Here is a 15,762-nt window from a genome sequence, read left to right on the forward strand (position 1 = left end):
CTGTGATTAGTACTACTATATGAACGACACCGTGGGTTTGCGTTGCCTGTAATTAGCACCCACTATGTGAGGTACACCACGGGATAGTACGAGTCCCTGTGATTAGTGCACCTATGTGAGGAACACCATGGGTTTGCGTACCGTATGAGTGGCGCCGTAACATGGGAAACACCATAGATCTGCGTTACCTGTGCGTATTACATTACCTGAGAGTAGTATCACAATGTGTGGAACACCGTGAGTCTACGTTACTCATGGTTAGTACCGCTACGTGAGAAATACAATGGTTATTACTTTCCTAGCGATAAGTACCATTATGACGTGCCGTTGACCTGGATTTTGGACCCCTTTAGACAACAAGCTTCATTGATTCAGGATTGTGCTCGGAAAGCAGGCCCTTGGTCGTCCGGCCCCGCGGAGTAGGGGGCAACGCGTCCGTCTGTCACCCGGCGGCCCCGGGTTGGGTGTTTTTAGTTGTAAATTATTAATATCCCTGGCCTGGGGGACTGAGTGTTTGTGTCGTCCTTAACGTTCCTTTCCTCACATTCAACACTTTACACTTCCGCAATTACACTTACACGTAGGTTCCTATCATATATGGTGAAAGTAGTGGCAAAAGACCTGCAGAGGTCGACGCCCACGAACAAACATCATTAGAAAAAAGAATGGCCCTTGGTCAGTATAAGCAATCTATTGTTTTAACATAGTTTCTAGGAAGGTGAAGCATTGCTGATCGAATCCACTGATTGTTTTAAGTGCATAATCATTTTTCATCGTATCTTCTTTTTAATTCTAGTGAGTAGATTAATTTTGGAAATATTCTTAACTTTCGATATTGCGAGTTGTATGCGCTGATTATTTTAAATTCGTATAGATCAATTAGTTCTTCATCGTCACATTTTAAATCCTGGCCAGTGGATAAGTCATTACATTTCATCTCGTTTCGTACCATTAGGGGACGTTGACCTAGATGTTAAGCCCCTTTAAACAATAAGCATCATCATCAATAACGCAAATGATCGGTGTTACCTCACTAAATTATTGTTACCCTATTTTACGGTACACTAGCAGACGTCTTACACAACTATGACCGTCAAACTGAAGCCGCCCCATGTCACCTGACTTTTAGTCCACCCCTGTAGTTTTAACCTTTTCACTCTTAAGTCCTTTTAAGTCTTGTGCATGTCCCATACGACATTTATCTGGATGTTTTGACAATGGTTGGGTAGGCTGAAAGTACGTTGTATTTACACAGCTACTGATGATGATGATGATGCTTGTTGTTTTAAGGGGCCTAACATCGAAGGTCATCGGCCCCTAATGGAACGAAATGAATGACATGAGACATGAAGTTAAAATTTAAAAAAAAATCCACTGACTAGAGTTTAAAAAAAATGGTGATGAAGAAAAATGAGGGTGAGATTAAAACATTCAGTGGATCTAATACGCAATGCCTTATGTTCTAATAAAATAAGAGAAAATAGAGGAAAACGAAGGAATAAGGCACTGCTCAGTAGTACAGATATTAACACATAATTTACGTCAGACGTTAAAATAACACATTAAAATGCGCAACACAAACTAAAATGAAGTCAATGAGATAAAAGCGCAACTGGCATAAACAACACTAGGACAAAGGACATCATCACACACGATAAAACAGACCGCTATCCCTCATAAAGCGGATGACGAGGTCTGCTGACTGCTCGTCATCACGCAAGATAAGGGAGATAGTACTCGGAAGGTTAATACTACGGCGCAGATCGACCAGGTCCACACACTCCGTAAGGATGTGCACCACGGTAAGATGGTCGCCGCAGGTACACACCGGAGGGGGTTCTCCTTTCAGTAGACGGGAGTGCGTCAAAATACCGTGGCCGATCCGAAGGCGACATAATACCACGGCTTCCCTCCGCGAAGCCCGAAGGGAAGTCCTCCATACCTTCGTTGTTCCTTTTATCGCTCTCAGCTTATTGGGAAGTGGAATGGCCTGCCACTCCATCTCCCAATGAGACATGACCAGATGTCTCAGCTGAGAGCGAATATCACTTGCTGGAACCTTGTAAGGCAACGGGGGCAGTGTAACTGCCTTCTTGGCAGCCTGATCTGCTAACTCGTTTCCCTCTATGCACATGTGACTGGGGAGCCACACAAACGTGATTCTGGTGCCGGCATCCGAACACCCGGCCAGCAGGTCCTGGATCCGCTGCACCAGAGGGTGTCGAGGGAAACAGGTATCAATAGACTGAAGCGAACTCAAGGAGTCAGTACACACGAGAAAGTGTCGGCGCTCATTGTACAGTGCGTACCGCATGGAGCGACATTAGCAAAAGTTTTCCAAATTCTTAGGTTCGTCATCTCCAGATGGTTCATTCTAAGCTATGTGTTATGTCATACTTTCATAACGTATGTACACCGGTTATCCTCCCCCCCTACCGTCTCACATCATTATCATCCTCTGGTTTTCTTTCCATTCTTCAATTCTGTTCTATTATATCCTGTGCATTCCGTTGCATTTTATTTCATTAGGTTCTATTTATTTATTATATCACATTCCTCTCCGATTAGTCTGATGTCCTCTCTGTTTCTTCTCACACACACACACGTACGTTATGATAGTAAAGTGCATCCGGGAGATAGTGTGTTCGAACCCCCCTGTCGGCAGCCCTGAAGATGGTTTTCTGTCTCTTCCGATTTTCACACCAGGCTGTTCCTAAATTAAGGCCATGACTACTTTCTTCCCACTCCAAGGCCTTTCTTATCCCATCGTCGCCACAAGACCTATCTGCGTCGGAGCGACGTAAAGCAAGTTGTTAAAAAGAAAGAGGATGACATCTTAATTGGAGCTTAGTGTTGTCGTCAGCTCCCGCTTCAAGCGCTGTACCAGCACACAGCGAGCCACCTGGTGAGGAATATGCGTACCACTACAGCTCCAACGGTGAGTCATTCTTAAATTCAAACCCTCATTATTGTAGAAGTCTTCCTCGTGGACAGTCGAAGTTTCCTTCTGAAGACGCGGAGCAAAGTTCTCTGCGAAACGTAAAGAGTTTTACCTCGTTTTCTTGACACGGCATAAGCACAAAAACCCATATTATGTCTATTAGCAATACTGTAGCTTTCTCTTGGCAGAACTTGACAATGGTGTGATAAACATCTACAGCTGGTTTCACTGCAACTTGTCTTCACTATACTCATAATAGTCAGGCTCGTCATCATTCACTAAAATTTCCAAAATATAATCTTCCTTTTTGTTAACATGACGAAACTAGAGAGAGTTCAGCGCCGAGCAGAACGACTAATTACTCAACATGGTCATTTAAAAACAGCCAGGTCACTGCCCCCCATAACATCCCTCAGTAAACAAATAGATATTGCTTTCCTGAGAAAATCCCTCGCAGGTAACATTCGTATAAACCCTTTCAACCGCTTACAGCTGAACTATAGTTCCGCTCAAAGAGGTCGAGGTGTGTCCCTTTTCCCTCCATTTGCAAGAACAGTATCATATCTAAGTGGCTTCTTTAATCGTTCTGCTCAGCTGTGGAATGGACTCCCACCACAGATGAAAGAACTACCTCCAGAGAAATTTCGTAAAGAGGTAAAAAGGATGTATATATAATGAAAATTTCCGTACATAATATAATTTTTCTACTGTGTGAGTTTTCAGTATGAGTGAGAGGAAGATGAAAGTTTATGTGATCCCGAGTGATTGAGACTGTACTGTATGTGGGTATGAGTGAGCCGGCCTAGCTAAAGTGTATGTGGGGATTCGAGAGAGAGAGAGAGAGAGGGGGGGGGGGGTAGTGTGTGTGTGTGTGTGTGTGTGCGTGTGCGTGTGTTTGTGTCAAATTACTGAATATTGTAATTTTAAGTGGTGATGGGGGCACTTTCGTGTATGTGGGGATATGCCCTTTCTCCATTCACCATCCATAAATTGTACCTACAATTGGCAGAAAATAAATAATAATAATAATAATAATAATAATAATAATAATAATAATAATAATAATAATAATAATAATAATAATAATAATATGCTTTCGTTACAATTCTGCGCTCCCATTTCAGAAGACATCTGCGAAAGACAAACACAAGGCACATAGTTATCGTCAAAATACGGTGAGGAGATTTATGAATCGTCCATCATCTGAACAGAGCATGTGACAAACAGCGTCAGACTAAACTTGGAAGCTCGGGACAGCGGGTCACTTGTTGACATCCGAGTTAACACAGGCATGGGATGGTAAAGGTTAATGATTGTGGAGTCATAGGACTTCGAAATTCATGTGGAATCGGTACGGGAAGGGTTTCTTCTTCTTCTTTTCCCACCGAATTTCCACACCTGTGGGATCGCGGGTGCGAACTGCGACGCACGTGTGGATTGATGATGATGGTGGTGCTTGTTGTTTACAGGGGCCTAACATCGAGGTCATCGGCCCCTAATGGTACGAAATAGAAACGACAAAGTAAAAGTTCAAAATCATCCACTGACCAAAATAAAAAATGTCATGAAGAATGAATGAATGAATGAATGAATGAATGAATGAATGAACATGAATTTAAAACCATCAGTCGATCCGACTCAAAAACTATCATAGTTAATAGTATTACTGACCAAGGGACCACTTCCAAAGCACAATCCTGAATCGAGGATGCTTGGTGTCTAAATGGGTCCAAAATACAGGTCAAAGGCCCCTCAGAATGATACTTATCGCTAGTAATGTAGAAACATGGTATCTATCCTGTTGCGGTACTAATCAAAAGTAGCAGAGACTTGCGGTATTCCACACATTATTGTACTACTCAGAGGGTATGAAATTCGACGTATAATACAAACCCATGTTTTTCCCACTTTACGGCGCCATTTACAGGCAACACAACCCTATGGTGTTCAGCACATAAGAGTACTAACCACAGGGACCTTCCCCTATCCCGTGGTGTTCCTCATATAGTGGGTACTAATCTCAGGCAAGGCAGAACCATTGTAGCTATCATCCCATGGTCCCGCTCATATGGTGGTACTAATCACAGGTACTGCAAAAGCCGACCGCACGGTGCTCCTGTGTGCTACTAATCATAAACCTATTTCGTACCAAATATAGTGGTACTACGCGCAAGTAAAAGCGACCCTTGGTGTTCTCCGCGTGGTGGTACTAATCACATGTAGTTTCATGGTTCGAATGCAATCATCCCTTGGTCGCCCCTTTTAGTCGCCTCGCACGACAGGCAGGGGATACCGTGGGTGTATTCTACATGTGCGTCCCCCACCCGCAGGGGGTAGTGTGTTTGGTCCGCGAGAGGTATTTCATTTCCCTCAAGTCCGCCGGCAAGCCGGTTAGGACCCCCCTAACCGCCACCTGGGACGCGCCACGTGGGAGTATCACCTCTCCCCCTGCTACGCCTGCGTAGCAGGTTCGTGGTCGTGTGGATTTGGCCATGTCTTAAGGCCGGATGCCTTTCCTGACGCCAACCCTATATGGAAGGATGTAATCACTATTGCGTGTATCTGTGGTGGTTGGTAGTGTGGTATGTTGTGTGAATATGATTAGGAGAGTGTTAGGACGGACACATACACCCATTCCCCGAACGAGAAGAATTAATCAGCAGCGCTTATAATCCCTGACGCGGCCGGGAATCAAACCCGGGACCCTCTGAACCGAAGGCCAGTACGCTGACCATTCATCCAATGAGTCGGACCAGTACGGAAAGGGTTTACAGACACTAATATGTTAACATGCAGACGTATTTGAACAAGAAGCAAGTGTCATCTAGAAGATCTGCAGTTATATAGGTGAGAAGCATAAATTTTAGGGATTAAGATCGACAATATTTGTGCAAATCTCACTGAAAAACCGCTGTGCGGACTAGGATACACTTGCGCCTTGGTTAAATACGTTCGCATTTTAACCTATTAGTCGCTAAAAATCCCTTCCCTAGTGATTGGTACCTTAGGGAGGTAACTTCTTCATTGCTGCCGACTAGGTCAGAAACCATTAACAGTCTCACTAAGCTACTACACCCACTCAGTGTATACATATGCGGCTGGAAATAATCTACGGAACACTACAATAGTTGCTGAACTCCTTACAAGAAAAGAGAAACATTGATTGGAAACAGGCTTTTGTGAGGCAATCACTGTAAAATCGAATGCAGAACATTCGGTATTGGTGGCATGTAGAGATAATAAATGCCACCAGGTAATAAAACATGCAGTATATTATTTTGTCGCTTGTAGAAGACATTCTGCATTTTACAGCAAACATAATTCTCTAACGTGGATCCGATGGTGGAACAAGTTAATAGTATCAACAATTAATCTGTCAAAATTGTTTATGCCTTGCGATTAAAGTAAGAATTACCAAGCACATCCCATATGATTCCACATATTTAGACAAGAGAGATAAAATACATATATTGATGATGCTTGTTGTTTAAAGGGGCCTAACATCGAGGTCATCGGCCCCTAATGGTACGAAATGAAATAACAAAAGAAATCAAATTCATCCACTGACCAAAATAAAATAAAAATGTCGTGAAGAAAGAATGGATGGCATGAACCAAAAAAACAAAAAACGAGCAAACAAAAAAACAGTGGATCCAATTCAAAAAAGATCATAATTAATGTATGACTGACCAAGGGACCACTCATAAAGCACAATCCTGAATCGAGAATGCTTGATGTCGATAGGGGTCCAAAATTCAGATCTAAGGCCCCTCAGAATGGTACATGTCGCGAGTAAAGTAGAACCATGGTATTTGTCATGTCGGGGTACTAATCAAAAGTAGCGAAGACTAACGGTGTTCCACACAAGAAGGTACTACTCACAAGTTTTGCACTTCGTACAGGGAACGCAGACCTATGGTGTCTCGCACACAATGGCGCCACTCATAGCCAACGCAAACCGATAAGGTTCCTCACCTAGGTGTACTAACCACACATCCCGTGGTGTTCCTCACAGAGTGGGTACCAATCACAGCCAACGCAGACCCACGGTGTCGCTCATATAGTGGTACAACTCACAGGCAACGCCCAGACCCGCGGTGTTGCTCACATGGGTACGACGCACGGGTACTGGAAACCCACAGGAGAACCCCCTCCAGCTGCTACTAATCACAAACTTATTTCATACCTAATATAGTGGTACTACTCGCAAGTACAGGCAACCCATGGTGTTCCCCACGTGTTGGTACGAATCAAAAGTAGTTTCATGGTTCTAATTCCGTCATCCCTTGGTCGCCCCTTTTACTCGCCTCTCACGACAGGCAGGGGATACCGCGGGTGTATTCTACATGTGCGTCCCCCACCCGCAGGGGGTAGTGTGTTTGGTCCGCGAGAGGTATTTTATTTACCTCAAGTCCGCCGGCAAGCCGGTTAGGACCCCCCCTATCCGCCACCTGGGACGCGCCACGTGGGAATATCACCTCTCCCCCTGCTACGCCAGCGTAGCAGGTTCGTGGAATACATATATTAATCTGACTTTAGATACAGTGAATCCAGGGCAATTAAGGTGTCATTTCGATAATTTAATTTCAGAATAATACTTAGATTAATGCATTCAGGGCCTGTAATTGTAGACACGGTAAGAAGCTTTTGCGGTTTCGCCGTATTACGAAACAAGGTAAAATTCTTTACGTTTAGCAGAAAACTTTGCTGCGCGTCTTCCGAGGGAAAAGATCTTAATTGCAGCTAAGATGGGGTTGTCGCCTCCCATAGGGAAGGTTACCGCACAATGAGCCATCTAGTGGCGACGAGAATGCCACTTACTGTAGACGAACGGTGAAGTATTCTTAAATTCAAACCTTCATTTTTAAAGAAGTCTTCTCCAAGCTGGTGGCTATTCGGGACTGGGAGACAAGAGTTCAAACATGAACACAATTCAACCATGAAATCGTCTATTTACCAATCCGTGCAGTCATCCACTCATTCAGTTCAGTCATGTTGTAATGGTAGGATACTTCGTACGACTTGTGACACAAAAGGAAGCTCTAAATAAGCTAAGGAAGGGGAAGATACATGCTGTCCTAGGCTATATAACAATGTTAACGACTACCCCTGTGGGTTGGGGACTCTGAACAAGAATACACCCACGATATTCCATGTCTGCCGTAAGAGGCGACTGAAAGGTGCCCTAGGGGCTCTGAACCTAGGAGTGTGGATTGGCGAATACGGGGATCTTAGCTGAGTCCTAGCAATGCTTCCACTTACCTGTGCCAGGCTCCTCACTTTCATCTATCCTATCCGACCTCCCTTGGCCAACTCTTGTTCTTTTCCGACTTCGACGGTATTAGAGCATTCGAGGCATAGGGAGTATTTCATTTGCACGCCCTTCGTGGCCCTTGTCTTTCTTTGTCAGGTACTTCATTTTTGGAGTGTCGGATCACTTATTTTCCTCTTTCTCCCTCTAACCCCTCAGGGTCGTGGACGCATACAAAGAATCCAGACACGATATCTCCTGCGTGTCGTAAGAGACAAATAAAAGGGACCACGGGATGATTACCTCAGAACCATGGGACTACTTGTGATTAGTACCATTACGTGCGGAACACTTCACTTTTGGAATGTCGGATTCCTCTTTCTCCCTCTATCCCCTCTGGGTGGGTGGTCGAATACAAAGAATCCAGACACGATATATCCTGCGTGCCGTAAGAGACAAATAAAAGGGACCACGGGATGATTACCTCAGAACCATGAGACTACTTGTGATTAGTACCATTACGTGCGGAACACCATGGGTCGACGGTACTTGCGACTAGAATCACCTTGCGTCTACGTTACATAGGAGCAGTACCATTTTGCAAGAAACACTACGGATATCGGCGTTGCTTGTGTTGAGTGTCATCGTGTGTATTCCACCGAGGCGGGGCGGCCGTTTGAATAGACAAGTATCTAGCCCGAGTAACTGCCGAGCGCTGCGCTCGAATATGTTGGTTCCACTGTGTTCAGAGTGGGTCTGTGTTACCTAAGAGTGTTACCAATATATGAGGAACACCATGGGTTTGTGTTGCCTGTGGGCGTTACGATAATGTGTAATAGACCGTGGGTATACACTGCCTATGATTAGTACCACTATGTGAGCGACACCATGAGTATACGTGGCCTGTGATTAGTCCCGCTATCTAAGGAACACCATGGATTGCTTGTGAGTAGTACCCTTATACGCGAAACACCATGGGTTTGTGCTACCTGCGAGTGGTGCCATTGTGTGTGACATACCATGGGTCTACATTACCTGTGATTAGTACCACTGTAGGAGGAACACCATGGTTCTGCTTTATCAGTGATTAGCACAATTGTGAGGGGACAGTGACCTCGATTTGGACTCATTTAGATAATACGTATTATCCCAGTAATGAAGACATTATGAATTGGATCCACTGACTGTTTATGTTTTAATGTAAATATTTCATCACCATTCGCTTTACATTCTAGAGAGTGGATATATTTTGAAGTTTTATTTTCATTTCGTTGCAACTCGTACCATTAGCGCCCGATGACCTAGCTGGGCCTACCTTTAAATAACATACATCATCATCATTTTTAACGTCTAGAACATATTTAATAAATTAATTTTAGTGTACTAATAGTTAAATAATTGTAAGAGGAAAATGTAATGCATGTATCGAATTTAATGAATTGCAATAAACGAATGCTCTCTCCCCAGCTTCGGGTGATCCGTAACTAGGAGATGGCAGTACTGCATTCTATTGGAGAAGTCTTCCTCGTGAACAGTCGAGATTTTCTTCTGAAGATGCGGAGCGAAGTTCTCTGCGAAACGTAAAGAATTTCACTGTGATTTCTTGACACGACAAAAGCCCAAAATATGATTATCATGTTTGCGTGGCGCGAAAGCTGAGGGCCTCCCGCCCACAGCGTAGTAAAGCGTACTTCTACTTCTAATCGCATTTATGAGCCACCTATCAGTAGACAGACAAATATAACTTAGTTTTACTAGCATGTGCACTTTCTAGAGATCAACGATATTAGTTTTCTTCTTTTAAAACCTTAGCAGGCGTATTAGAACACGAAGTACGGAAGGCAGTGACATATTGTAAAAAAAATGTCGGCGCCTTCTCGTGAAGATGTTATATGCGATAACGACATTGAATGTTTGGTGAACGAAAATGATAATTCTGACTGTGAAACTGTTAGTAGTGGGTTATGTCAACTCAGTCAAGTGGAAAAGGAAAGTGTCGATGGAAAATACCATACATCATTAACATGAACAGTAGTGCTGCCATCTGGTGACATAGTCTACAATCCTAACTAAATACTCTAATAGCGAACATAGTTCGTTCCCGATTTTTTAAGACTTGTCAAAGCCTTCTACTGGATATCAATCAATCAATCAATCAATCAATCAATCAATCAATCAATCAATCAATCAATCAATCCTGATCTACATTTAGGGCAGTCACCCAGGTTGCAGATTCCCTATCTGTTGTTTTCCTAGGATTTCCTTAAATGATTGCAAGGAATTTGCAAATTTATTGAACATCTCCCTTGGCAAGTTATTCCAAGCCCTAACTCAAACTAATGACGACATTCCACGCAATCTCTCCACTGACATCTCGAAACATACCACTTAGTCTCCCAAGTCTTCCCAGTCCAAGTTTTGCAACATTTCTGTAACGCTACTCCTTTATCGGAAATCACCCGGAACAAATCGAGCTGCTTTTCTTTGGATTTTTTCCAGTTCTTGAATCAAGTAATCCGGGTGAGGGTCTCATACAATGAAACCATATTCTAGTTGGGGTCTTACCCGAGACTTATATGCCCTCTCCTTTACATCCTTACTACAACCCCTAAATACCCTTCTAACCATGTGGAGAGATTTGTACCCTTTATTTACAATCATATTTATGTGATTACCCCAATGAAGATCGCTCCTTCTTTTGCACCTAAGTACTTACAATGATCCCCAAAAGGAACTTTCACCCCATCAACGCAGTAATTAAAACTGAGAGGACTTTTCCTTAGTGAAACTCACAATCTGACTTTTAACCCCGTTCATCATCATACCATTGCTTGCTGTCAATCTCACAACATTGTCGAGGTCTTTTTGCAGTTTCTCACAACCTTGTAATTGATTACTCTATACAGAATAACATCATCCACAAAAAGACATATCTTTGATTCCAGTTCTTTACTGGGTCAATGGGGGCAGATGCCCTTGGGCCCAGGCCCTCAGGAGACCTGGGACCAGAAGAATGAATTAAAAATAAACATTGAATTTGGTTCAACAGTGGTGCTGACAATGAAGAAAGCTGACTTGGTGCAGATATTATCTGATTATTGTACTTCATTTTTAGTGCAACTATGGTGTAAAATATCACTTCACTTGCACCAACTCTGTTGGTGTGAAAACGAGATGTGGTGTAATAATGGTGCAGTTTTGGTGCATTCTTCATTGGTGTTGAATCGGTGCATCCATTGTCGCTTTTGCACCAAATTAGCAGCACAAATACACCACGTTTGCACCGATAAAATAAATTCTCCAATTTTACACCATTATTGCACCAATTTTGGTGAAAACCTCCACCGCCACGGGCTGATAATTAGGTAAGTCCTGGTTATAAAATAACCTGCAAGTTCGCAGTTCTGGTTTAAATTAAGTAGCGGATTTTGGGGGCCCGGACCACTCAGCTGCCCAGGGGCCCGAGTAACCTGTCACCGGGCCTGGGTGTAAGCCTTGGACATAGAGGCAGGTACCTTGTGTAGTCCACGGTTGGCTGTATCGACGTAAAAAACATAAAAACAAAAAAAAAGACCGGGACGTCTCAAGTCCCTGCTCGGAGCATGAAAAATACTCATCGAATGTACTGTATGTGCAATCGGTCCCCTGACTAGAAAGCTTCATGTTGACCGTGGACGTCGTTTCCACCAGCAATCATTCATCACCAACGTTATGTTATATAGGCTTCCATAAAGTGGACAGTTTACGATGCCGCAGAGAATACAAAGTTGCGAAGTGATTGCAGGTCAAAGTCATGAGTCATGTTCTAATCAGTACATCACCGATGAGACAACAAGCCTGTTAACGGTACTGGAGTTGTTATTTATATAATCATCTTTCGAAAACACTAATATAGTGTATTATGAAGTATTTATGACGTCGTAATGATCGGCTGGCTGTCACATATGATGTGAGAAGGCACATGTTGGCTTGGGTCAGCCTCTCATCATGTGCACTTTGACGCCATATACGGTGAGGTGATAAGAACGTTGGGGTCAGCCACAACTATCACACATTCTGTTCCCCTCCTATCGTGTTGGCCACTTTAAGGGTATCACAGTCTATCAATACGTAAATGGTGTTGCAGTTACTAATGGTCCAATCAGCAAACATTCTTCACTAAATGGAATATGACAGTGGTATTGTACGCTATTTGGCTCCTAAAATGGGCGAATGGGCAGATGACCTTCGATGTTAGGCCCCTTTAAACAATAATAATAATAATAATAATAATAATAATAATTGTTACCGTGTTTTGGTGGTAGGTAGAGGTGAAAGAAGGTGCGGGCGTGAATGAGTCTCAAACTACGGAATCAAAGTTAATGTAAAATTTAACAAGGTTATATTTTCTTTTCAAAAACAAAGAAATAACAAGTATGGCAGGTACAAAGTAGCAAATCAAAGGGGAGTCACAATATTCACATAATTTGGGCTTCGAGCCCCGAAAACACAATGCTTGGGCAATCAGCCCAGTTTTACCTCCAAAACACAAGTTTCAACAGAGGGGCAGAAAACCCCATTCATACCTCGGAGCCCTTGCTCCAAATTACACCGATAAGCCTCCACGAGGCATACCACAATTGATTTTTAAAAGAGCCACACGCTCTCAAATTTAAGCCTTCTCCCAGGCCACACCAAACTCAACCTTCAAGTTGTCCTCAACGGACCTAAACACAGGGGTAAAATACCCAATCTACTGAGGTCTAGGAAATAAAAAAAAGGGTTAATTAAATGACCTCTAAGGTAACAATTTGAGAGGAGGCGAACTTGCACTCCTAATACACTTTGTCTTTAAGACCTATTTTGGCTCTTAGGCCACTGATGCAAGGGCTAATCCCATACTACAGAGGTGACTTAAAAAAAGAAATATTTACATTACATTACGGAAGAATAGATTGAGAAAATAAGTTCACCTCAAGACAATGTGAGTGGGAGCTCGAGAGGGTTAGCACTCTCTATCCCAGTATGTCGCTTTACAAGAGAATAGAAGAAAAGAGAAGTTACATATTAGGAAAAGGTTACATAGGGGAACGCTTAGAACCCGCCCCGAAAGTTAAACTGCTGAGCTAGCAAAGAAAGAATTTATTAATCGGCCATTACCTTATTGTTGACCGCTGCCGAGGAAAGAGGCGCTTCCCGCCTCCTGCTATGTACTTAATACACTGAAAGATGGAACAGAAGTGGCCCGGAGACCCTAAAATCAGCAGTTTAAATACTCTCGCAGAAAGTTCTAGGCGTTAGGGGAAAGAAAACACCCTCCCACAAAGATTTTATTGGGTAGGACCCCGCAACAGATTCAAGTTGGGGAAAGATACACCAGATTGGTCAGAAATTAATTGAAAAAATTCGTGATTGGATACATTCAAAACAAGGGGAAGAAAGGGGTAAATATTGCCAACTTAAACAATGACAGAAAGAAATTTAACAAAGAACAAACTCCTGAAATTAAATTTTCTCCAACAAAATAGTTCTTTGACTCCGCACTAGGGTGCACTATTGTTGATCTTCAGTAGTGTCCTCTAGAAGAGAAAGTTCACACTTCTTAATACAAGCAAGACAAAAGTACGTCGAAAATGACACAGTTCACAAACTCAAAAATTTCCAGGTAGTGACATCTTCTGAGAAATTTGGAAATTAAGACCGTAGATAAAGTTCAGACTTCCTCCAGAAGAGGAGTTTCAACCGGCGCAACTTTTAAATAAACGGTGTGGAGGTGTACCGCCCGGTACAATAATAATAATAATAATAATAATAATAATAATAATAATAATAATAATAATAATAATAATAATAATAATAATAATAATAATCATCATCATCATCATCATCAAATGGGCGAATAGTTTATCGTGCAGTGAGTATCTACGGGGTAATAGGTTTGATAACCTAATAAAAGTCAAAACATGACAAAAATACACAAAGAATAACTAAAATAGAAAAAAAAATTATCCAAAATAAAAATTATATTTATCAACTCAAAGTAGCAAACAAGTAAGGTACGTTTTCACATTATCCTTAATACTCAGTGCCGAGAATACAGTTTATAAGATCTGCACCAGCAAGAATTAGTCTCATTAATTAATTAATTAATTAATTAATTAATTAATTAATTTATTTATTTATTTATTTATTTATTTATTTATTTATTTATTTATTTATTTATTTATTTATTTATTTCGCAACTTTAATACAGTGCCGGAAAAAATGCAACATCCTCATGGACGTGGCACCATATGCTCATACTGAGGGGTTGTTGTGTTAGTGATTCATTTGTCACGGACATCGGTGATCAGATGGCGCTCAGGAGGTCTGTCACTCTATTTTGACTCCTCTAGCTATAGATTATCGTCGATATTTCACTTGGACAAGTATTTCCTGGGGATGAAAAGGGGAAATGAATGGCAGTACATTTCGAAGACTCGACTTACAGAATTGATTGTAACCAACAACAGTTACATCGGTAAAACCGAACAAGTGTGCAGTTGTCAACCTCTTCACGATATCCAGGTCTCTCTAGGCAACATTTATTCACCGAAATTTCTCAATTACATTCCTGATATGCAGTGCTGAACATAGGAAAGGGTATCTTATAAGGTTGATTGTAAACGAAGCGGCATTCGGCATCGGGTTCAAGGAAGTGACTGGAAGGTCATCATATTTTCTCACTTGATGAATTGGAAAACATGTTCAAGCTCTCAAAATCATAGATCTCATCTCATCCTTTCTCCTTGAATCAGGTCTTCATTTGTACCGTTGCCAAGTAACGACATGTAATAAATAAAACCTCTTACTGCCTTACAGGAAGTTGACACACAAGATTTACCAAAGGATACCGATATCATCTTACGTAGAAAGTTCTTTAAGTTGCTATTTTATGTTTCGAAAAGAGATATACAGGATGCTAAATAAATGTGATAGATTAAGAGATTCTACACTTTAGGATGTGAGGAATAAAGTGGATCTTAAGTTACGAGTGAGAAACTTTGCAGAAAGGTCTGGTGGCACTCAGCATGGATCCTGGCAGCCGCAAACAGTTTCCTGTCAAATGTGAAATAATAGCCGAATAAATCAGTTTGGAAACGGTTCCATTTTGAGTTTCCGTGTTCTGATAGCGATCGGGCGACCCCAATCCTCGCAGGTGTTGGTTGACACTACATCACGGTCTCGTGAGAGAGTACTGAACACACACAAGGGTCACGAACTTGCTCTCAAGATCCTCTCTTTGAGATATAATCGTAACAAATTTATGAACTTTTTCGAAAACAATTTTAACAATGCTGAAACCTATGCAGCCATTATTCTTAATGGCTGGCGATCATATTTCATGAAATATTGGTTTACACATCGACCAGGTGGTCGGAATCAACGACACGCAAGCTTTCCATTATGGACCTGATCCACTGGACGAATTTTGAAAAGTTTGTACTTTATTTTCTCAAAATATTACATATATTTGCAGTGAGCATTTGTTATAAAGAGATGCATATTTGAATAAGCAGAATATTTCGAGTTAAAACAATCGCACTCACAT

Source organism: Anabrus simplex, chromosome 4 (assembly GCF_040414725.1).
Source record: "Anabrus simplex isolate iqAnaSimp1 chromosome 4, ASM4041472v1, whole genome shotgun sequence".
Lineage (NCBI taxonomy): Eukaryota > Metazoa > Arthropoda > Insecta > Orthoptera > Tettigoniidae > Anabrus > Anabrus simplex.